At 46.2% G+C, this 22,094-nt stretch overlaps 1 protein-coding gene and 2 long non-coding RNA genes across 7 annotated transcripts in view; 1 reads left to right on the top strand and 2 right to left on the bottom strand.

The window, feature by feature from the left end:
• The window catches only part of SCAF11 (SR-related CTD associated factor 11), an 867,779-nt gene that overhangs the window by 252,280 nt on the left and 593,405 nt on the right, over window positions 1-22,094 (bottom strand). The window lies entirely within an intron of this gene.
• On the bottom strand, window positions 18,522-19,250 carry LOC147751197 (uncharacterized). Its single transcript, XR_015295547.1, has 3 exons — window positions 19,157-19,250; window positions 18,982-19,061; window positions 18,522-18,655 (listed from the first exon to the last, which is right to left on the bottom strand). It is a non-coding gene; the product is annotated as an uncharacterized LOC147751197 (long non-coding RNA).
• Window positions 19,519-20,195, top strand: LOC147751196 (uncharacterized). Its single transcript, XR_015295548.1, has 3 exons — window positions 19,519-19,612; window positions 19,708-19,787; window positions 20,114-20,195. It is a non-coding gene; the product is annotated as an uncharacterized LOC147751196 (long non-coding RNA).

Here is a 22,094-nt window from a genome sequence, read left to right as displayed (position 1 = left end):
AGAAATGCCAAAATATCTTACCACATGTACCCGGACGACACACAGATATACATCAAGATCGCGTCCCTGGAAGACATTACCTTAATGAATAAGGCCCTCAAAAAGACACTAAAATGGCTAACTATCAATCATCTCAAGTTAAACGTAAATAAAACAGAATTCTTACTTATCTCGCCTCAAAAGAACCAGTCAGAAGTGAGGGAATGGTCCGAAATGATTACAGCGTTGAATTGCACCCCCACACTAGTTGAAACAGCGAAATCACTTGGAACGACACTGGATGAGAACCTAGACATGAAATCCCACATTAAAGCAATGGCAAAAAACGCCCGTTTTCATCTGAACTATTTGAGAAAAATGAAACCATTTTTAACGGAGACGGATCTAAAACTAGCAGTACAATCAATGGTTATCTCAAGGATCGAATATGGATGTACAACGCTAGCAGGACTACCAAAATCTCCACAGCACCATTAAAAGCATGCCTCAATGCAGCGGCAAGACTTATAACAGGAACGAGGAAATTTGACCATATCTCCCCTCACCTGAAAGCTTTAAACTGGCTACCTTATGAAGCGAGAATACAGCTAAAAATGGCATGTATGACACACAGCGATTCATTACAACACACAGAAAATAGAAATCTCAGGAGGAAAAAGACCTGCCAGGAGTGCCAAAGATCTATTGCTGAGACCACCTATCTTCAGGAAGAAAAAAACCTATGAGAGGACATTCTCAGGAGCGGCTCCCAGAATCTGGAACTCTCTTCCACCGAGCACCAGAAAAATCACAAACATTACAACATTTAAGAGGGAAACTAAGATCTTTCTTATGAGTAAGTTCCTTCCATAGGCAAGACTATCCACCATCTAAGACTTGGCACTGTGATGATCATGGTTAGATAAAAACTAGGGAAATATATAGAAATACTCCAACGATATGATGAAAATGATGCCAACCCTGGGTCTGGAGAAGATAGTGACCTGTTGTAGATTCACTAAAATCATTCATATCACGGAAAGAGCCAATCTATATATCACAAATCGCACAGTATTGTATATTCATGTTGAAACAAGTATCGATCCTCATGTACCCCTATATGGAAATTTTCTTAACCAATTTCCTAAAAGTCATATTGTATATTTATATGCTGTGTTTTATAATCTGCCCCTTTTGTTTTTGTTAAGCGCTCTGATATCCAAGGGTCATGTTCGCGCTATAGAAAACTGTTCAATAAATAAATAAATAAACGAATAGTTTCGTACCAGTCGGTGTAGTTTTGCAGCTTGAAGACTTTCTGGATTCACTATGCTGTGCATTATTACGCGGTCTAGTGGTCGGGTCCGGAATCGTAGTATTTTTTCTCTTCATTTTTTTCTTCCTGGCCCATGTGGGCGTTGATGTCCCACCATTTGCTGTCCTCCTGTGACGTCAGCGCGCTTCCTCCGGAAGCTCCCATCTTTGGTAGCCATCTTCGGATTCTTTTTTTCTTTTCTTGTGTTAATATTGTTTTTCCTCAAATTTCTTAATTTTGCCCATTTTTAAATCTCCTTCCTCCTTTCTTATCTTTCTGGCGAAGGAGGGTGGGTTATCTAGTGAATCCAGAAAGTCTTCAAGCTATAAAACTACACTGAAAGGTAAGGAACTATTCATTTTGCAGTGTGAATCTTTCTGGATTCCCTAAGCTGTGTGCAGTGCCCTCTCTGTGCTTGTGCATGGTTTCTGGAAGAAACTTGCTATCTGTATTGTCTGGCTTATGTGGATCTTTGACACCACCTTTGGCATGAAATGTGGGTCTGTTCTCATTACCACCCTGTCATTGTGAATTTGAATGTAGTATTCTTGTAGTGTTAGCGCTTGCCATTCACGCACCCTGCATCGCGAGGTGATTGCCACCAGAAAAGCTGTCTTTATGGTGAGCATATGTAGAGAAGCCTTGTGAATGGGTTCAAATGGTGCTTTCAGGAGTGCGTTAAAAATATATTGAGGTTGCATGCCGGCGGTGGCATCTTTTTTGGGGGTGCGATTCGTTTTGCCCCCTTCAGAAATCTTTTTACCACCTGGGATGTAAAGAAACTTTTCCCTGTTTCTCCTCTTGTATAAGCTCTATTGCTGCTAGGTGTATTCTTAGCGAGGTGTAGCTTAGGTTACTCCTTAGCAAGTGTGTTAAGTACTTCAGCACTGTTGATTCCCTGGTGATTCTCTTCTGGAGTTTTTCCTTGATGCACCATTGGGTGAACCTTTTCCATTTTGCTACATAACACTTCTGTGTGGTGGGCCTCCTTGCCTCTCGTAGCACCCGCCAGTGTGCTCGCCGGGAGTTTTAGGTGCGCAAACTCCAAGTCTTCAGGAGCCAAGCTGCAAGGCTGAGCTTCTCTGGTTCTGGGTGAAGCACCCTTCCGTTTTCCATTGAGAGCAGGTCTCTTCTTTTTGGGAACTTGTGTGGTGGCCCCTGGCCATTTCCACTATTTGAGAGAACCAGGACTGCCTGGCCCACTGTAGTGCTACCAGTATTAGCTAGTTCTGCACTCACTTGCTGAGCACCCTGTGCATCAGCGGTATCAGGGGGAAAGCATAGGCAAATGTCTTCGACCAGCTTATCCATAGGGCATTCCCTTGGGATTGCTGACCTAGCTGTCTGGATGAGAAGTATTGGCATTTTGCATTCTGGTGTGTTCTATTTGTGGGGTCCCCCACTTCTTGAACAGTTTTTGCGTTTCCGGTGGGCTGAGCTCCCACTCTTGGGATGCTGATGTCTGTCTGCTGAGTCTGTCTGCTTCCACATTGTCTTTCCCTGGTAGATGTATCGCCAGGAGGTTTATTTGTAGTGGGATGGCACATCTCCATATTTCCTGTGCTAAGCCTGATAGCGCCACTGATTGTGTTCCTCCCTGCTTATTGATGTAGAACATTGTTGTGGTGTTGTCTGTTTGAATTAACACCCTCTGCCCGTACAGCTACTTCTGGAAGGCTTTCAAGGTTAGGAACATGGTCTAGAGTTCTAGATAGTGGATGTGTTTGACCGCATCTGTTTGTGTCCACAAACCCCTCACTTTGAGCTGGTTCATGTTTATTTATTTAAGAAGTTTTGTATAGCGCTAGCCTGACCGGAGGATATCGGAGCGCTTCACAGCAATTGTATAACAAGACAAGCGAGTATATAACATAGTACAGTAAGCGGGCAAAGGGCGAAAACAAATTTGCGCTCCCCACCCCATTTGGGAGGCGTCTGTTGTGATGGTCACCGTTGGAGTTGGTGGTGTAAATGGCTTCCCCTTGGTTATGTTCTCTTTGCTTCACCACGGAATCTCCTCTTGCACTACGTGTGTTACAACCACTAGGTCCTTCCCAATTCCCTGTTGCCTGTGACCATTGCTGTTGGAGCCAGTCCTGGAATGGTTTCATGTGGAGTCGAATATTGGGGACTAGGTGTATGGAGGATGCCATCATACCCATGAGTTTGCTCACTGTCCTTACTGTCAGAGATTGCCCCTTCCGGTATTGACGTATCTCCTTCAGTAGGGCAAAGGTTCTCCTCTCGCTGGGGAACACCCTGCCTGAATTGTGTTTATCTGTGCACCCAGAAAGAGTTTCACCTGTTCTGGTTCTATTGAGGACTTTCCCCAATATACCGAAAAACTTAGCTCTGCCAGCGTATGCGTGACCCGCTGAGCATGCAGTTTGCCCTGGCTGTAGGAGTTCGCCTTTACCATCAAATTGTTTTTCATTTTTATTTTAGATATAGTGAGATGTAAATACAGTGAGTGTTGCTGATCCTTGTGGATGACAAGGAAAAAGAACTATGCGTTTTTAAAATACCCCTCACACACTAGGATTCCCCTAGTGTCATGCTTCATCATGGGGGTCTTCCCGTCCCTCTACAGGGCGGGGCGTGCTACTACCTACGGACTACGCGGGAGCACTTTGTTATTAAGATAGGCTATGTGTGGTGCGAAAACAAGGAAAATACTCACCCCAGGAACAAATAGACTAGCTTATTTTTGCTTGTCTATTTTAGTAAAGTAGGCATATGACACATAATTAGTTTACCGAGTGTAGTAGGGATCAATAGAGGTCCTGATGAGTAAAGCAGAGGGGACTGCTTAACGAAACATGTCGACCAAGTAGGGTATAGAAAATAACCCTACCACAACCCCCTTTTTAACATTTCAAGCTAGAGAAGTGAATACATTGTTTTTTCTATTAGTCAGGGAATTTTTAACATTTCACGTTTCTATTCTTCACATAATCCTTTTCACCCCCTACCACTCACATTGTTTTCGCACCACACATAGCCTATTTTCATAACAAGTGCTCCCGCGTAGTCCGTAGGTAGTAGCATGCCCAGCCCCGTAGAGGGACGGGAAGACCCCCATGATAAAGCATGACACTATGGGAATCATAGTGTGTGAGGGGTATTTTAAAAACACATAGTGCTTTTTCCTTGTCATCCACAAGGATCAGCAACTCACTGTATTTACATTTCACTATATCTAAAATAAAAATGAAAAACAATTTGATAGAATCTCATTGATTGTAGAACATAGATTTGAGGTTGATTCTATCATACTACCTCTACCCTCCCCCTTTTTGATTAATTTAGTTTGCCTTTACCAGCCAGTCGTCGAGGTAGGGATATACATGTGTTCCCTGCCTCCGTAGGTACGTCACTACCGCTGCTAGGCATTTTGTGAAGACCCTTGGTGCGGATTTTAGTCCAAAGGCTAGGGCTGTGAACTGGTAGTGTCCATTGTTGATGGCAAATCGCAGAAGATGTTTGGGTCTGTGGTTCATGGGAATGTGTAGGTAGGCATCTTTGAGGTCTATAGTGGACATGAAGTCTTCGTCCCTTGTTTATGGTATAACTTTCTGTAGGAAGTCATCTTGAATTTTTGTGTTATGTGTTTGTTTTGGAACCGTAGCTCTAGTACGTTTTGTACACAATTGGTACGAGCAAGTAGTTTGAGTACACTCCCCTGTTTCTTTCCTTGAACTGCACTGTTTCTATTGCCTCCTTGTGGAGGAGTTATTGTGCCTGCTGTAGAAAGAGCAAAAGCTCTTTTGGCGAACGTGTTTTGTTGGATGGCCTACTGTTTGGTGGCGGTCTTTCCAGTTCTATACAGTAGCCGAACTGTATGATGTTGAGTATACATTTGTCCGTTGTGATCTTCTTCCACTCCTGGAAGAAGTGTTTTAGTCTGCCTCCTACTGGTGTTACATGTTCAAGGATGTTTTCTTTGTGTGTGTCTAATTGTCTTTTGAGTCTTTGGCTGTGCCGCCACTCTAGAGGTGTTGTCTGGGTGGGCACGTTTGGTACAGCGGAGTCACTTGGAGGCGGGTTGCTGTCCCCCTCTTCTTGCTTGTCCTCGTCTGTTTGAGCGCCCCCGAAAGGCCTGCCCACTTGGTTGGTACTGCCAGCTTTACTGTTGCTGACCCTGCTGTTGCGCCTGGTTGTTTCCTTGATAAGTCTGCTGGAAGGCCTGATGCAATGTTCCCGGTTAGTTTCCTCCTCTGCCGCCCGGTCTCCTTGAGGGTGTGCCCTTCTCATCCCTCTGAACTGTAGTGCTCCCATGGACCTTGCAGTTTCATTATTCTTTTTGAGCTGTGTCAGTTTTTCGTCAACTGGGGTCCCAAACAGTTGTTCCCTGTTGAAGGGCGTGTTCAGAATATTGTTCTGGACTTCCAGTTTGAAACCTGGGATACTCAGCCAGGCATGCCTTCTCTCCGTCACTCCAATCATCATAAGCCTGCTGGATGTGTCTGCTGCATCCAGGGCCGATTTTAGGCAGGTGTTGGCCAATTTTTTGCCTTCCTCCACCAGGTGTGTTGCCCTTTGCTGGTATTGTTCCGGGAGGTGTTTGAGCAGCTGCCCGACCTACTCCCAATGTTGGTATGCGTGCCTGTTTATTAGGGCATTGGAGTTCGCGATGCGCCAGTGAATCACCACATTCCTCCCTACTTTCCTCCCCATTAGGTCTATTCTCTTACTCTCTTTGTCTGGAGGTGGCCCTGGGTTTGTGGGAACGTTGGCCCTCTTCCTGGCTCTTGACGCTATAATGGAAGTCAGCTGGTACGGATCCCCGGATATATGCTGGGTCCTTCGAGTAATGCTTGTATTTTTTCTCTGTTCTACGGGTGACAGATCTGCAGGCTGCTGGGGCTCTTTGAAAGCCTTCCTGCCCTGGTCCAGAACACTTGGGAGCATGGGTAAGAATTGGCTCCTAGTTTGAGTGGGGAGCAGAGTCTCTAAGAGAAAACAAGCTTTAGGTTTCTCTTCCTCTAATTTTACCCCATACGTTGCTGCAGCGTTCTTGATGACCATGTTGTAGATGCCAATGTCGTCTGGCGGCGAAGGCCTTGACGGATATGACTCTACGCCATCCTCCGGGCTTTTGGCGTTGGGGTCCTGCCATTCCAGGTCCTGCGCCTCCGAGGATGTCAAGCCCAAGTATGTCCGCTGATCGTCCTCACCTTCTCCTTCGTAATAATACAGGCCATCTTCGTCCTGTTGCTCCACTGGTTCAGGAGTTTTTGGCGGCTCGCCGGCGTTGAACTCCTCCTCGACTTCTGTTTTGACTACAGCCATGGGCTTCGGAGGGAAGGTGCATCTGCTCATCCGTTCGTCGAAGTTCTTTTTCCTCTGGAGGATGCTGTCCATTTCGGCCTTGAGCCTTCTCTACTTCCTCTCCATTTCGGCCGCATGATCGGCGTCGAGAGTTTCAGCGCTTCTCTTCGAGGTCGTGGATGTTGACGTCGAAGTCGCCTTCAGCTCTTTTTCCTTCGGCGCTGAGAGTGCCTTTTCGTGGCCGGGCTTCGATGACCTATGCTTTTTTTAGAGCTTTTGCCGGCTGGGAGTCCTTTTTAAAGGATCCGCTGGGCTGTTTGTCCACGGACACAGCTGTGGCCGTCGAGTGCTTCGACGCCAGTGCTCCTTTTAAGGACTTTGGCTAATTTTTTCGAGAGTCTGTTGGGGCTTTAAGGGTCGACGTCTCTCTTACCTCCTTTGTCGACTTATCGGTCTCTGCGACCGTGTAGTCCTCTGGTCCCTCACGATGTTGCACTCTTCTCCGCTGGAGAGGCCCAAGTCCTGGAGCTACGGGGGTTGTCCTTGCCCCTGCATGGTATAGTTCGCTCTCCTCTGTCTCTCCCTCACTCTGAGGGTCTTGGGGCTGAATGCCGAGCAGGCATTGCAATCCTTGCTTTGGTGGTCGAGTGGCAGGCAGAGGTTGCAGACTGGGTGCTGGTCCTTCTGTGCGAACTTGAGGTGGCACTTACGGCAGAATTTGAATGGGTTTTGTCCATTCCTGCGCTCAGGGGGCCCCCTGTGTGCTCATTCTCCGTTGGACATCGAAGTTCTTTATTTTCCTCACACTCTTCATCGTCCGGGCTCTGTGCTCCGGATCGGTACATTTAAAAACTCCAACTTTTGGTGTTTTCTGCTGGATTTTCTTATTCTCTTCTCCAAAAACTCTGGAACTCTTCGGTGACGATCCAGACCCAACGGCGGAAAAAAGAATCTGAAGATGGCTACCAAAGGTGGGAGCTTCCGGAGGTTCTTCCCTCTGCTGAGATCATGCACCACTTCTGGATGGAGAGGTCACTTGTGATCCGCTAGGAATGGACGGCTGAGTTCTTCAGTCTTAGCGTTCAGGGAACCTGCCAGGTGTCAAGTCACCAAGGATATGCCCACTTGTTCCAGCCATGTCCAGAGACGCAGGTCTTCTTGACAAAGAGTTCACGACTCCACTTCGCCCTATTTGTTGCAGTATCACACAGCGGTGGCGTTATGTGTAAAAACTTGAACTAGCTTTCCTTTGTTGGGGGTTAGAAAGGCTTTCAGTGCCAATCGGATAGCTTGGAGCTCCCGCATGTTGATGTGGAGTCCGAATTCCGCCTGAGACCTTAGTCCTTTGGTCTCCACCTCTCCCAGATTTCCGCCCCTTCCTCCGGAAGTAATTGATCTGTTACTACTGTGAAATATGGTTGGGGAAGGGAGAGGGGCTGCCTCTGACCCATTCGTGGTTGGTCAGCCACCACTGCAGGTCTCCTGCAGTACGCTCCGAGATCTGGACCATGTAGGAGAGATTCCCCAGATGCTGCACCCACTTGAACTTCAGGTCCAAATTGCGGGACCCGCATATGCCATCTGGCATGGGTCATTAGCAGCATGCAGGAGGCTATGAGGCCCAGCAGCCTCAGTCATTCTCACCGAAATCCAAGATAGAGGATGAAACATCAGTATCCCAGCCTGAATACAATGAACTAGCCGCTCTGGAGGATAGGCCTGAAACTGCACGGCGTCCAGAACAGCTCTGATGAAAGGGAGCGCTTGATAGGAAGTCATGTGTGACTTCAGCACATTGATACTGAACCACAGAGAAGGTGGGTCCACCGCTGTCTGGAGGTGGGAGATGACCGCCTTGGGCGAGCCTGCCTTCAACAGTCAGTCATCAAGGTAGGGGGAAGACTAGCACCCCTGATCTCCGCAGATGAGCTGGGACCACCATCATCACTTTGGTGAACACCCGAGGGGTGCTGGTAAGGCCAAAAGGGAACACCATGAACTCAAAGTGCTTGTGGCCCACACAGAATCACAGGTAAAACCTGTGGTGAGGCAGGATGGGGATGTGAAAATATGCGTCCCTCAAGTCCTAGGTCTAGGATAGGACGAAGTCCCTTGTCCTTTTAGGTGACCAGAAAGTAGTGGGAATAGCAACCACAGCCTACTTGTGGGGCTGGAAATCTTTGTATAGCTCCTTGGCCAAGAGAGCCATGATTTCCTCCTGGAGCAAAAATAGATGATCCTCTGTCAGCCGGCTGGAAGACGGAGGCATGGAGGGAGGGAGTAGCCACTTGGATAATTTGGAGAACCCATCTGTCCGAAGTAATGTGTTGCCAGTGGTGGAGGTGATGGCAGATCCTGCCACCAACTGGACGCCCATGTTCTTGAAGGGCAAAACTAGGAGGGAATGGAGGTTGAAGCTGCCAGAGTGAGGGGTTGCTTGAACAGACTTCAGGCTATCCGACCCATTGGGTTGGACAAACAGCACCCTCAGCCGTGCAGGGGTTGTGGAACTTGCGTGGCTTGTTGGCTGGAATAGAGCAGACACTGTTGAAAGCCCCTTCAGTTGCCACGAAAGGAGCAAAAGGCAGACTGGGGACAGGAGGCAGTTGAGAGACCCAAACACTTGGCTGTAGCCTGTGAGTCCTTAAAGCACTCTTGCACTGTGTCTGCCTTTTTCTCCATAGAGACTGGTGCCAAAGGGCATGTCCACGAGTGAAGCTTGGACATCCCCTGAAAAGTCAGATGTTCTTAGCCAACCATGGCGTCTAACAGCCACTATGTTCGAAATCGTTCTGGCCAATGAGTCGTTTGTTTCTAAGCGACATCGAATGGCGAACTTTGCTGCATCTGTTACGGCTTGGGAGAGGATGGCCCTCGCCTCTCTGGGACCTGTGGCAGCACTTGGGCAACAGTTTCCCACAGAGAGTTGGAATAACCAGTCAATATGCATGCAGTGTTCACCAAACGCGAGGCTAGCAGAAGAAAAATGTTCTTGCCTTAACTGTTAACCCTTTTGGATTCACTATCCGGGGGAGCTGCAGGGAACACGTCATGGGAGGTAGAGGCTTGGACTACCAAGCTCTCTGGGGTGGGCAGTGAGGAAGTGTGGGTTGGGCATTGCGGTCGCGGCGGGAGAAAATCCTGTTGACAGGAGCCCCTGTACTGGGTTTGAACCATTTTCCCCAGAAAGACGTCCGTGAGGGCTTCACTAAAAGGCTGCAAGGTTTCTGAATAAGCTGCTCACGGCTGTAGCATCTCCGTCAAGATTTTAGTCTTGACTGCCATGGAGGGTAGCTGGAAGTCAAGGACCTCAGTCGCCCTATGCACCACCACTGTTCTGTAGCCACGGTGGGGGTAGAAAATATGCCAGTATCTGGAGAATTATCCAGTCCACTGGCTTTACCCAATTCCTCATACCAGCCAATCTCCAGCTCATAAGGCTGGTCTTCTGAAGGGTCCAGTGACAACGCCCATTCTTCTACCAATCCTAGGCTTTCAGAATAAGGCTGAGGAAACAACCTAGGACCTTTTGGTCCCATCAGCGCCAGGCGACTCCATTCCAACGATATCGTCGGGAATCAGAATAGCGCTGGCAGCGTCAGAAGCATCAGGACCGGCGTCGGCATAAGGTCACAATGGTACAATCGGCGTCAGTCTGGATCCATCTCTGGATTCATGGGAGGTCATCAGCGCTGGAGCCACCAGTGCGGAACCCGATGGGCACCCCCAACCCCACAGGGCCAAAAGGGGTGCCGGAGCGGTTCGGCCGCCCAAAAGTGAGGCGCATGGCCTCATAGAACTCCGTAATTTGAGCTCCGGAAAAGCCGAGCGGTATGAAGCGGGCCCAGACACAGGTTCCAGTGAATGAGAACTTGAACGCCAATGTTCCTCTGTTGCGCCAGCAAAGAGATGGAGAAATTGAAGCACCCTTCGACTTCTTGTGTTTTCTGTTCCCTATTAACCGAGTACCTCGATCTTGAGTGGGAAGAAGAGGACTTGAGAATCTTTGAGTGGTGCCTGGACCTTCCCATCGACTGGGTTTGTGATCTCAGAGAAATCCGGCATGCCATAGATTGTCAGGCCGTGAGCAGCTTCATGGACCACTCCCTCAAAGCTTTTGGTGCCATGGCCTAGCAGTCGGAGCACGAGTTGTGGTCGTGCTCCAGACACCACAGGCAGAGAGGAGGTCCGTTACAGACATTACGCGAAGACTGGCATTTCACCGTATGCAGGTCTAAGTCTTCCTAGAGGACATCCTACACACCAAAAAAGGGTCAACATAGGTCGAAAAATCCTGTCAAAAAGTGACAGAGGGACACAAGACACACCATACACAAAATGGGACGTATAACACACCCCTATTTTTTGAAAGGTTGCGGGGAGGACGGAACCTTTTTCCACACCATATGGGACTGTCCCAAAATAGCCGAATACTGGGCACAAGTGATGAGGACGATGTCGCAGTCGGAGGGGGTCACAATACTGCCAGAGCCCAGGCGCTGCCTGTTAAATATCTGGGAACCGAACGACCTCACACGCGCAGGGCAGAGCTGGGCTACAATGGGAATGATGATAGCCAAGCGGAACATTGCACAGAAATGGGGCAGTGCAGACAAACCCACTTTAACAGCATGGTGTAGAGACATGGATGCTGCCATGATAGCAGAAAGGGCGGTGCTAAGCAACAGGGGATGCCCCAAAAAATGGTCCAAAATATGGGGGGCATGGAACAAGTATAGAGGGGACATTTGTGAGCCACCACCGGACCAAAATTACAGCAGTGAAGATTCTGAGGAAGAGTAAGGACTCAAAACTCACTCAACGAAGTCCCCCCAGAAGGCGATACAAATGTGTACATGTGGTTTCGGCATAATTGAATGTATATATGATACTATGATAAAAAACTTGACTATGTATATGTGGTTAAAATCTATGTACTGCATTACCTTTGAAACTCGAATAAAATATTTCCAAAAAAAAAGTGACCGAGGGCAGCTCTCTTCACGGGTCAGTGTGGAAAGAAAAGAACTGATGTCAGTGAACCGAGGTGGTGCCTATACAGGTGACAGACATCACTTCTGGTATTAAAAACGCAGACAATGTCACACAAAGCCAACTAAAGCCACTGACCAGCGTGCAGGTGTACTGCTCGAAGGAAAATCTCCCGATCCACTATGACGCCTGGGAAATTCAAAGGTAAAGAATTTGCGGCTAGATGTCTTTCAGATATATACATCACACCTCATTCAAAAACCAACACCCAAAATAAAATCTGAAGAATTCAGTTTGGGTTAACCTGTTACACCCGCTTCATGGCACAGCCAAGAGCTTGGTATTTCACAACCAGAAATACCAGTGTTTTTATTTTCTATATTTTCTAACCCAAACATGAAGTCACTAATAACGGGTTGCCATTCATTTTTCAACCCTCAGTAGAAGCCGGAAGATCAGCCACTAAAAGACAATCCGCATACAAGACACTTCACAAGGAAACATCATTCATTATTCTGCAGTGACTCTCCCTCCATTGCTCATGAGCTTCCATACTATGCAGTAGTGCAGGTCCATCAACTGTTTTCCCTCAATTGCTTTGATCAAATGTTCCTAAAAGCCTGTTGTGACAAATTATTCATTTGTGCTGAACAGGGCATATTCAACAATGCATGCTTTTCATTGCAAAAGGGGCTGTCAAGATTCCAATACAAGAAAGCAAATAAAGTTCTCAGCGATCAGGTCAATACAGGATTTATTTGCTTTGGTGCCAAAGCATCTACTCCTTTTATTTTGTTCAGGGAGCTGAGCATCTCAAAATGGATTCCAAATTATTGATTCTTTGACTAGTGGTACACTACAGGACTCTGCTGGCCTCTAACCACTATGCTGCTTTTTGAGCATCTTCATCAAAACAGCTTGTCCTTGTTGCTATTGTCCACCAGAGAGCTCATAGCCTGTTTTGGGAACCTTCGCGCCCTCATCAGTGTTTCTTCAAGACTCTGCTCCCGGTCTGTCTACACTGCTTAGCGCCCTTTTCTCAGAAACCATTTGTCTTTCCACAGAACATCTCTGCAGGAGCCATTTAAATTGACTGTTAAAAAATGTATTAAGTGTGCTGTCACCACTTAATGTGCCCTTGCGCTAAAAGTACTGCATTACTTAATTGAGACATTTGCAGTTTTTATTAGGATTTCCTGAAAATTATATGGTTAGCAGTAGTGCACAATAAACTTTAGCAACCAAGAACTAAGAAGAATGGCCGTCCAGTCATGCATAATTAATATTTGCGAATTTCAAGCAGATGAGCAAAGGCAGACCAATTGTGAGAGATTGGGATGGTATCTGAAGAAGAGATCTCTAATGAATTTAGGACTCATTCCATACAGAGCCTCACAGCAAATCAATTTTAAAAATGCCAATTGGCAACCAGTGTAGTTGTGCCAGGTGATACGAGTTGGACATGTGCCAAAGAAGACTAGTAGTAGATTAGCTGCAGCATTTTGACCCACCTGAAGAGGCTGTAATTGAAACTAAGGAAGCCCTCATAACAAGAGCACTCCCCTAGTACAGTTGAGCCAATGTAATGAATAACCATAAAACGATGTTTAGAAGGAAGAGGGTGAATTTTCTAAAGGCAGAAGTTACTCTAGATATTTGTGGTGCTCAAGAGGTCTTGATCAATAATAAATCCCAAGTGGGGAGTGTAGCAAATGGTTGAGGCTAAAGTTGTACAGTGTATGGAGGAAAGCAAAGGAACAAGCACCCTTTAACACTTTCCTCTGATACTTTAAGGTAAACAAACCTACAGACGCCAAAATGCAGGCCTTCAAAAAGTTTTGTGATAAATTATTTTGAGCATGCATGTTGGCACAGTAGTCCTTTATTGTATGCAAATGATTGTTATTCACGAGTGACTAGTTAAGTTCAATTGACACTTTCCATTTTAAATCTAGTTAGCTGCTTACAACTGTCAGTCAGGTTTGCAGGTCCACTGAAGCATGCACCACCCACAAAGAAACCACCTGACAAAAAGTGGAATGGGTGGTTGGGGAAAGTTGTGTTTAGTCAAAACTGTGGAAAGGAGTAGTTTCTTACCTGTAACTCCAGTTCTGTAGTAGGGGTATCTCTGTTATAGTCATAATCTAGTGAATAGTCCCGCTCATGTGCGGGGACCCTGGAGCAATCAAAAATAATCTCTTAAGCTGTCTTCTTTGCAGTACTGCATAGACACTTGAGAAAATTAAAGATGAATAATGCAGCCTATAATTGCAAGGCTACACTGACCAGTACTTCAACTAGAAATGCAAGGATATTCCAAAAATATCCCACTTTAGACCTGTCTGCCAGGTTTAACCATGGAAAACACTCCCCCCCCACCCCCCACCCCCTTCACCAAATCCTTGGAATGATAGAGAGGAAGGACAGGACAGACAAGCCCCCATAGGCTGTCATTTTGTGGCTTAAAAAGGGATACCGTGCCTTTAAGTAAACTTTCCAGAACTCTCCTGGTATCCCAGAATGCACAGCAACTCCCTCCACTTTCAGGTTTTTTTGGAGGTGTATCAGCTAGACCTGTAGCATTCATCACTTTCTCCACCGGGGAGGAGGGCGGGGGTTACGACTATAACAGAGATACCCCTACTACAGAACTGGAGTTACAGGTAAGAAACTACTCCTTCTGTAGTAGGGGATCTCTGTGTATAGTCATAATCTAGTGAATAGAATGGCAAGCCCATCCAAAAACAACCCGGCGGTTGAGAAAAAGACAACACCACTATTTTGCGAACAGATTTCGCAGCGAAGCCTGTCCGACCTGAGCATCTGCCCTGGCATCAGAGTCCAGACAGTAATGTGTAGAAAAGGTATGGACCGACTTCCAAGTGGCAGCCTTGCAGATCTCTGCAATGGGAACATTACAAAGCAAAGCAGTTATGGCCGCTTTGCCCCTGGTGGAATGAGCCTTAGGCTTACCCCCTAAGGTCTTATTCGCTTTCTGATAAAGCTGGATACACGACAAAATCCACCTCAAGATGGATTGCTTCGAAGTAGCCAGACCCGTCCTAACCGACCCATAGTTGACAAACAATTGGTTGGACCTGCGAACGGTCTTATCCAGATAGAATTTCAACACCCTTCTAACATCCAGGGAATGGAGAGACCTTTCAGCTGGAGTGGAAGGATTCTGGAAAAAAGTTGGTAAAGTTATCGTCTGATTAACATGAAAATCAGAAATCACCTTGGGAAGGAACTTAGGGTGAGTACGCACAACAACCTTAGCAGCATGAAACACAGTATAAGGTTTTTGGCAACACAACGCCTGAATCTCTCTCACCCTGCGGGCCGATGTAATGGCCACGAGGAACGCCGCCTTCCAAGACAGGTGCTGCAGCGAAGCATTATGAATAGGCTCGAAAGGTTCCTTCATCAGCCTGGACAGCACCACATTCAGTTCCCATGCCGGCGAAGGAAGTCGAACAGGAGGGAACACCTTAAATCCTTCCAAAAAAATCCTTAATCACAGGGATCTGGAAGAAGGACGTATGCGAAGGACATTTTCTGTAAGCAGGCAATGCAGCCAGATGAACCTTGGAATGGAAATTAAGGCCATATTGAGCCAGATGCAGAAGGTATGGAAGGATGACATCTTCCTTGCAGGTCGTAGGATCATAGTGCTTAGACATGCACCAGATGCAGAATTTTTCCATTTGTAAGCATAAGAGGTCCTAGTAGATGGCCTCTTAGCATCCTTCAATATGTCCATGCAATCCTCAGGAAGATTTAAGTGGCCATATAGCACTATCTCAGGAGCCATGCCGCCAAACTCAACGACGAGAGGTTGGGGTGCACCATCTGTCCCCCGAACTTCGTGAGAAGGTCCGACCGACACGGCAGCCGTCGATGAGGCAGAATCGAGCGATTAAGCAGGTCCGTGAACCACCACTGCCTGGGCCATTCCGGAGCAATGAGGATCATCCGCGCCCGGGACTGAGCCAGCTTGATGAGCACCGCCGGAATCATGGGAATGGGTGGAAAAGGGTACAGAAAGCTGTTCTGTTGTTTACAAGGGTAACCAACCATGCCTCAATTGCAAAAACTGCAACAATCTGATCAAGGGATCCACCATGAAACATCCAATGAAAGGGACGAATATAAACTTCAGGTTCAATGCTACATGCGACACTGAAAATGCAATTTACATCATCAAATGCCCTTGCGGTTTGATCTATACCGGAAAAACCTCTCGCAAATTAAATAGAGAATTAATGAACATAAAAGTAACATTCGGACTGAAAACACCAAATCTAATGTAGCAATACACTTCAAGGACAACAGACATAATATAAGTCAACTAAGATTTGCTGCTGTTGAAGTGGTGGAGAAGCGTGAGGGTAGAGACAATAATAACTTCCTCTTGCAACGTGAAAATCACTGGATTAAATTTTTGCAATCTGCTAAACCTCATGGGTTAAATGACCGGATGGAATTTTCTTGTTATTTATAATGCATTTGTTATATCATTCATTTGTCATACCCACATATCTATTTTCACTATACATATTCGTTATTTATTTATTATTCTGCTGCATTCTAGTCCTATTTCTTTCCCATCATTTGGTGACTCGTTATTACGAGGTTGTCTCTCTACTATTTCACTCTAATTACTACTATACTTCACTTCGAGTGCCACACACCACTCCAATATGGCCACCGCTTTCTGTCCGCTTTCTATGCGCACGTCATCTTGAATTTTAAACACACACGCGACATTGACTAACTTTCAATCGTAGCGCAGGACGCACAATGTTGTGGGGTCTCTCCACCCCTAATCTTTGGTGAGTTTCTCTTCTAATGCTGGCACGCGTTTCATTTCACCATAGTTTATTAACTGCACCGTGGCTATTGAGGTCATAATCACGTTGAGTTCCATTGTCTCTATATGCATGTTTCTGTTTGGCAGTAGGGTTGCCTTTACCGAGTTTCCGTTACCGAGTTTCCTTTCACGGGTTCACCCATCCACATAATTGTTTATTTTTAGTTGCCCACATAACGGCACCGTTTTGCTTTTTTTTTACCCATCTATCTGGTTCATGTGACCTTCACACTTTCTGTCTTGCTAGTTGTCACACATGTGGAATCTGTAATTTATCGAGTAGGCATTTTTGGCATTTCTGATAAGGATCACATTTGTATTATTTGCAGACTGCCCCTGATGAAGGATTTGATCCGAAATGCATTGGGTGATGTTAAAGATGAATTGAACATTTTGTATCTGGAATGATACTTGGATCAATAATTTAACTTGATGCAATGAACTGAAAAACATGTGAATAATAACATGGAATATTCGTGATAATCAAGGATATCACAAAATGAACTAAATTCATTGGATTATTTTGCTCAAAACCTTTTGTTCGTTTTCAGAAATTGTGCCTGGAGAGCTGACACTCACACTGGGTGTCACGGACCGTTTACTGAAGATACAAGAGGACATTGATCTCAGTAGAGAAGACACTGTCCTCACTGTTGTAGGCGGAGCAGCTATGAGAGCCTGAGCCTTCCGAAGGATGGATAAGCGCCTCTCCTCCGAAGGAGGCACGCTTGCCGACAACGTATTGATGGAGGCTCCCAAGTACTGCAGGCACTGCACAGGAATCGGGACTGACTTGGACAGATTTATGTGCAACCCCAGACTGTTCAGCAGGACGGCCGTCCTGCTGAAGTGCAACTGCGCTTCCTAGAAGGCCGAGGCTTTGATCAACCAATCGTCCAGGTACGGGTAGACAAACACCTTGTTCTTTCTCAGGTGCGCTGCTTCCACAGCCATGCATTTTGAAAAAGTCCTGGGTGCAGACTTCAGTCCAAACGGTTGTACGGTGTACTGATAGTGATTGGTGCAGACTAGAAAGCGCAGGAACTTCAGATGTGTCCGTGCAATAGGGATGGAAGTACGCATCTCGCAGATCTATCGCGCACAGCCAGTCTCCCCTCTGCAGCTGAGAATAGATCTGGTGCAAGGACAGCATGCAAAACTTCTCCCTGCGAATCCACTTGTTGGCTTGTCGCAAATCCAGAATGGGCCTGAACTCGTTCTTGTCCTTCTGTACTAGGAAGAAGCGTGAGTAAAGACCCTTTCCCCTTTGAGACAAAGGGACGTCTTCTATCGCCCTTTTTCTTAACAGGATATCGGCCTCCGCCTGGAACTCGCGCAGTTGGAACTGCGAGACGACCAGTGGAATTGCTGGAGGCGGGCTGGTGAAACGAAGACTGTATCCATTGCAAACAATATTCAGCACCCACTTGTCCTGAGTAATGTTTCTTCCCTCTGCCAGGTAATGTTGAATGCTTCCCCCCACCGGAGTGGGTAACGGATGAAGGGGAAGTAACAGCTCAGGGCCTAGACCCAGCCAGGCCTTTGGTCGCGGATGAAGCCTGCTGACCAACAATGAGGGGAACCTCTATACTGACCTATATTTCTTTACATCTGAGCATTAAAGTCTCTACAAGGTTACAATTATGATGCTGCATAAGAACAAGAGATAATTCATTAAGACATGGAATGTATATTTGATTTCTTTCATTTATTTTATATCTATTTTTTTCTTCATTTTCTAGTGATCATTTTATCAAAGTTACAAAACAGTGACATGGTAACATATGTATATATAATTAAAAAATGCATGGTTGGATCATGTCTAAACACAAACCCCTAAGCAATACACATAAAATAACTTTCACTCATACCTTCATTCATACAAATTCAAACTTTCATACCCATTATTCTAACACTACTGACAATAACACAAAACAGTGAAAAAAAGTGAACATGTATCGTGTCCTTCGATAGACTCCTCAGAATATGGCTAGACCCCGTTATCTTATTTCTTCCTTTTTGTTTTGAGGGTTAGCAGTTTTTAGTGCTCCTTTCCTTTCCTTCTCCAGATTTTGATTTCTGATTTAAACTGAGGGTGTCTGATGCGTACGGCCTACGTACGTTTCGGTGATGTGCTTAGTTTGCTTCACCTTCTTCAGGGCCAACATGTAAATGGACAACAGACAGGTGCATACATACAGTTAAAACCAGGGGGTTTTCATTATCTGCAATGAGAACATATATACCATGATTAAATTATGAGCATCCTGAATTCAGATAAATGTTTCAAAGGTTTAATAAAACTGTTTTGTGCTATGGTCCAACCTGTGACCAGATCAAAGTTAAAAATTAGTCGGATGTGGTAGGAATACTGAATAGTTTAGTACGTGGTTACCCAAGATGTAAAGGAAAGTTGTGTGAGAAAGTAGTTTAGTAAAGCCTTATACCTCCCAAAAGAATAAGAAAGCAGATTAGGTGACACCTGGTGTGTGGACACATGCATGACAAGTATGTGTCATCTACAACTAGGTTGAGGAGTTACTTATATCACCTGTGTCTGCGTTGACACTATTAGGACCCTTTTAGGAAAATAGATTTTATGGACAGTCGTGTCTCTGTGAGGGTAGCTTCCTGTAGATAGGGATACAAAAATGAAGCCTCTTAATTTTCTATGCTATTTTTTAGAGACGTTTCTTTATATAAGTTTGTTTGTGACTGCATATTACCGAAGAGTTTTGGATCCTCCAGATGTATCTGCGGTTAGGATTAAAGGCTATAATGTGAGTTCTCTGGGCCTATGTTATCGGTCATTATTTCTTTGGGACCTAAAACAAAGCAAAACAACGCGGGTCACAGATTTGTAATGGATACCAAGGTATGTTCATAGTTTGGGAGATGACAAGAATAAGATACGCCTCGGCATATGACCTATCGGGCATATATGTCTTATTTGTGGGGGTAGCACAGTGTTTTCTGTGTTCATAATTTTTGTGTTGCTGGTCTTTCGGGCTCTGTGTGGTAGCTACCACACAGAGCCCGAAAGATCAGCAATCTGTGACCCGCGTTGTTTTGCTTTGTTTTAGGTCCCAAAGAAATAATGACCGATAACATAGGCCCAGAGAACTCACATTATAGCCTTTAATCCTAACCGCAGATACATCTGGAGGATCCAAAACTCTTCGGTAATATGCAGTCACAAACAAACTTATATAAAGAAACGTCTCTAAAAAATAGCATAGAAAATTAAGAGGCTTCATTTTTGTATCCCTATCTACAGGAAGCTACCCTCACAGAGACACGACTGTCCATAAAATCTATTTTCCTAAAAGGGTCCTAATAGTGTCAACGCAGACACAGGTGATATAAGTAACTCCTCAACCTAGTTGTAGATGACACATACTTGTCATGCATGTGTCCACACACCAGGTGTCACCTAATCTGCTTTCTTATTCTTTTGGGAGGTATAAGGCTTTACTAAACTACTTTCTCACACAACTTTCCTTTTCAGCTTGGGTAACAAGGTACTAAACTATTCAGTATTCCTACCACATCCGACTAATTTTTAACTTTGATCTGGTCACAGGTTGGACCATAGCACAAAACAGTTTTATTAAACCTTTGAAACATTTATCTGAATTCAGGATGCTCATAATTTAATCATGGTATATATGTTCTCATTGCAGATAATGAAAACCCCCTGGTTTTAACTGTATGTATGCACCTGTCTGTTGTCCATTTACATGTTGGCCCTGAAGAAGGTAAAGCAAACTAAGCACATCACCGAAACGTACGTAGGCCGTACGCATCAGACACCCTCAGTTTAAATCAGAAATCAAAATCTGGAGAAGGAAAGGAAAGGAGCACTAAAAACTGCTAACCCTCAAAACAAAAAGGAAGAAATAAGATAACGGGGTCTAGCCATATTCTGAGGAGTCTATCGAAGGACACGATACATGTTCACTTTTTTTCACTGTTTTGTGTTATTGTCAGTAGTGTTAGAATAATGGGTATGAAAGTTTGAATTTGTATGAATGAAGGTATGAGTGAAAGTTATTTTATGTGTATTGCTTAGGGGTTTGTGTTTAGACATGATCCAACCATGCATTTTTTAATTATATATACATATGTTACCATGTCACTGTTTTGTAACTTTGATAAAATGATCACTAGAAAATGAAGAAAAAAATAATTTGTTATGCAAAAGATATATAATAAATGAAAGAAATCAAATATACATTCCATGTCTTAATGAATTATCTCTTGTTCTTATGCAGCATCATAATTGTAACCTTGTAGAGACTTTAATGCTCAGATGTAAAGAAATATAGGTCAGTATAGAGGTTCCCCTCATTGTTTGTTATAGACTGTCACTCCCTCCTCTAGACCTTAAAGTATCACAGGGAGTCCCCATTCACCTATGTTATGAAGCCTGCTGACCACCACGGCCCCTCTGGCGCTTTTGGAACGGGCACCGCTGGAACTGCTGCTGTTGTCCAGCCTGGCGACCTTGCCCTCTACCTTGCGCCCAGTACCGTCTCTGGATCGAGCGGAAGGTCTTCTTCTATTCCTTCGGCTTCTCCAATCCTACAGCCGTCAAGGTATCCGCCTCCGCCTTCATACGGGCTTCACCAGAGAAGGGTAGATTGGCCAACCTCTGCTGCGCCTCGGGCTTCAAGGACGTCAGACGCAGCCAGACGTGGTGCCTCTGGTTGACCCCATGGCAGTATCCGTGCGCTGCCAGGAGGGAGGAATCCGCAGCGGAACTGATCACCTGGTTGGAGACCATCAGTCCTTCATTAAGGATTTCTTGGAAATCTTCCCTATCCTCCTGTGGAAGACGTTCCACGAACCATGTTAGGGACTCCCAGAGGGACCGTTGATAATGCCCCAACAAGGCCGCGGCACTCGCAGCATTCATAGACGTGGCTGCCGTCCCGCAAACCTTCCTGCCTGCCGAATCCGTCCAGCGGCTCTCCTTGTCAGGAGGCACTGTCGATGACGGGGTGGTTGCGTGCTGCTTCCTCGCCGCCGTCACAATTACCGAACCTGCGGTCAAGCTGCTTGTATCCAGCCGTGAGGGCAACGGCTTTGCAGCACAGTGCTCTCTCCCTGCTGCTGGGGGACGGGCGCGGCCAGCGGCTCCACTATCGCGCCGTGAGGGCAACGGCTACGAAGACTACAAACCCCAGGTGCCTTGGGACCCGCGTCGCACTTCCGACGCCAGCACCAGCGCCCGGAGGCGCTACAAATCGCCGGAGCTCCAAGGGGGGACCAACCTGCAGTCCAGCTGCTTGTATCCAGCCGTGAGGGTGACTGCTTTGCAGCACACTGCTCTCTCCCTGCTGCTGGGGGACGGGCGCGGCCAGCGGCTCCACTATCGCGCCGTGAGGGCAACGGCTACTAAGACTACAACCCCCAGGTGCACCGGGACCCGCGTCGCACTTCCGACGCCAGCACCAGCGCCCGGAGGCGATACAAATCGCCGGAGCGGCCGGAGCTCCAAGGGGGGACCAACCTGCGGTCCAGCTGCTTGCATCCAGCCGTGAGGGCAGCGGCTTTGCAGCACAGTGCTCTCTCCCTGCTGCTGGGGGACGGGCGCGGCCAGCGGCTCCACTATCGCGCCGTGAGGGTAACGGCTACGAAGACTACAACCCCCAGGTGCCC

Source organism: Lissotriton vulgaris, chromosome 1_1 (genome assembly GCF_964263255.1).
Source record: "Lissotriton vulgaris chromosome 1_1, aLisVul1.2, whole genome shotgun sequence".
NCBI lineage: Eukaryota > Metazoa > Chordata > Amphibia > Caudata > Salamandridae > Lissotriton > Lissotriton vulgaris.
Note: the sequence above shows the minus strand (reverse complement) of the source record. Positions and strands in the feature narration are given on the sequence as shown.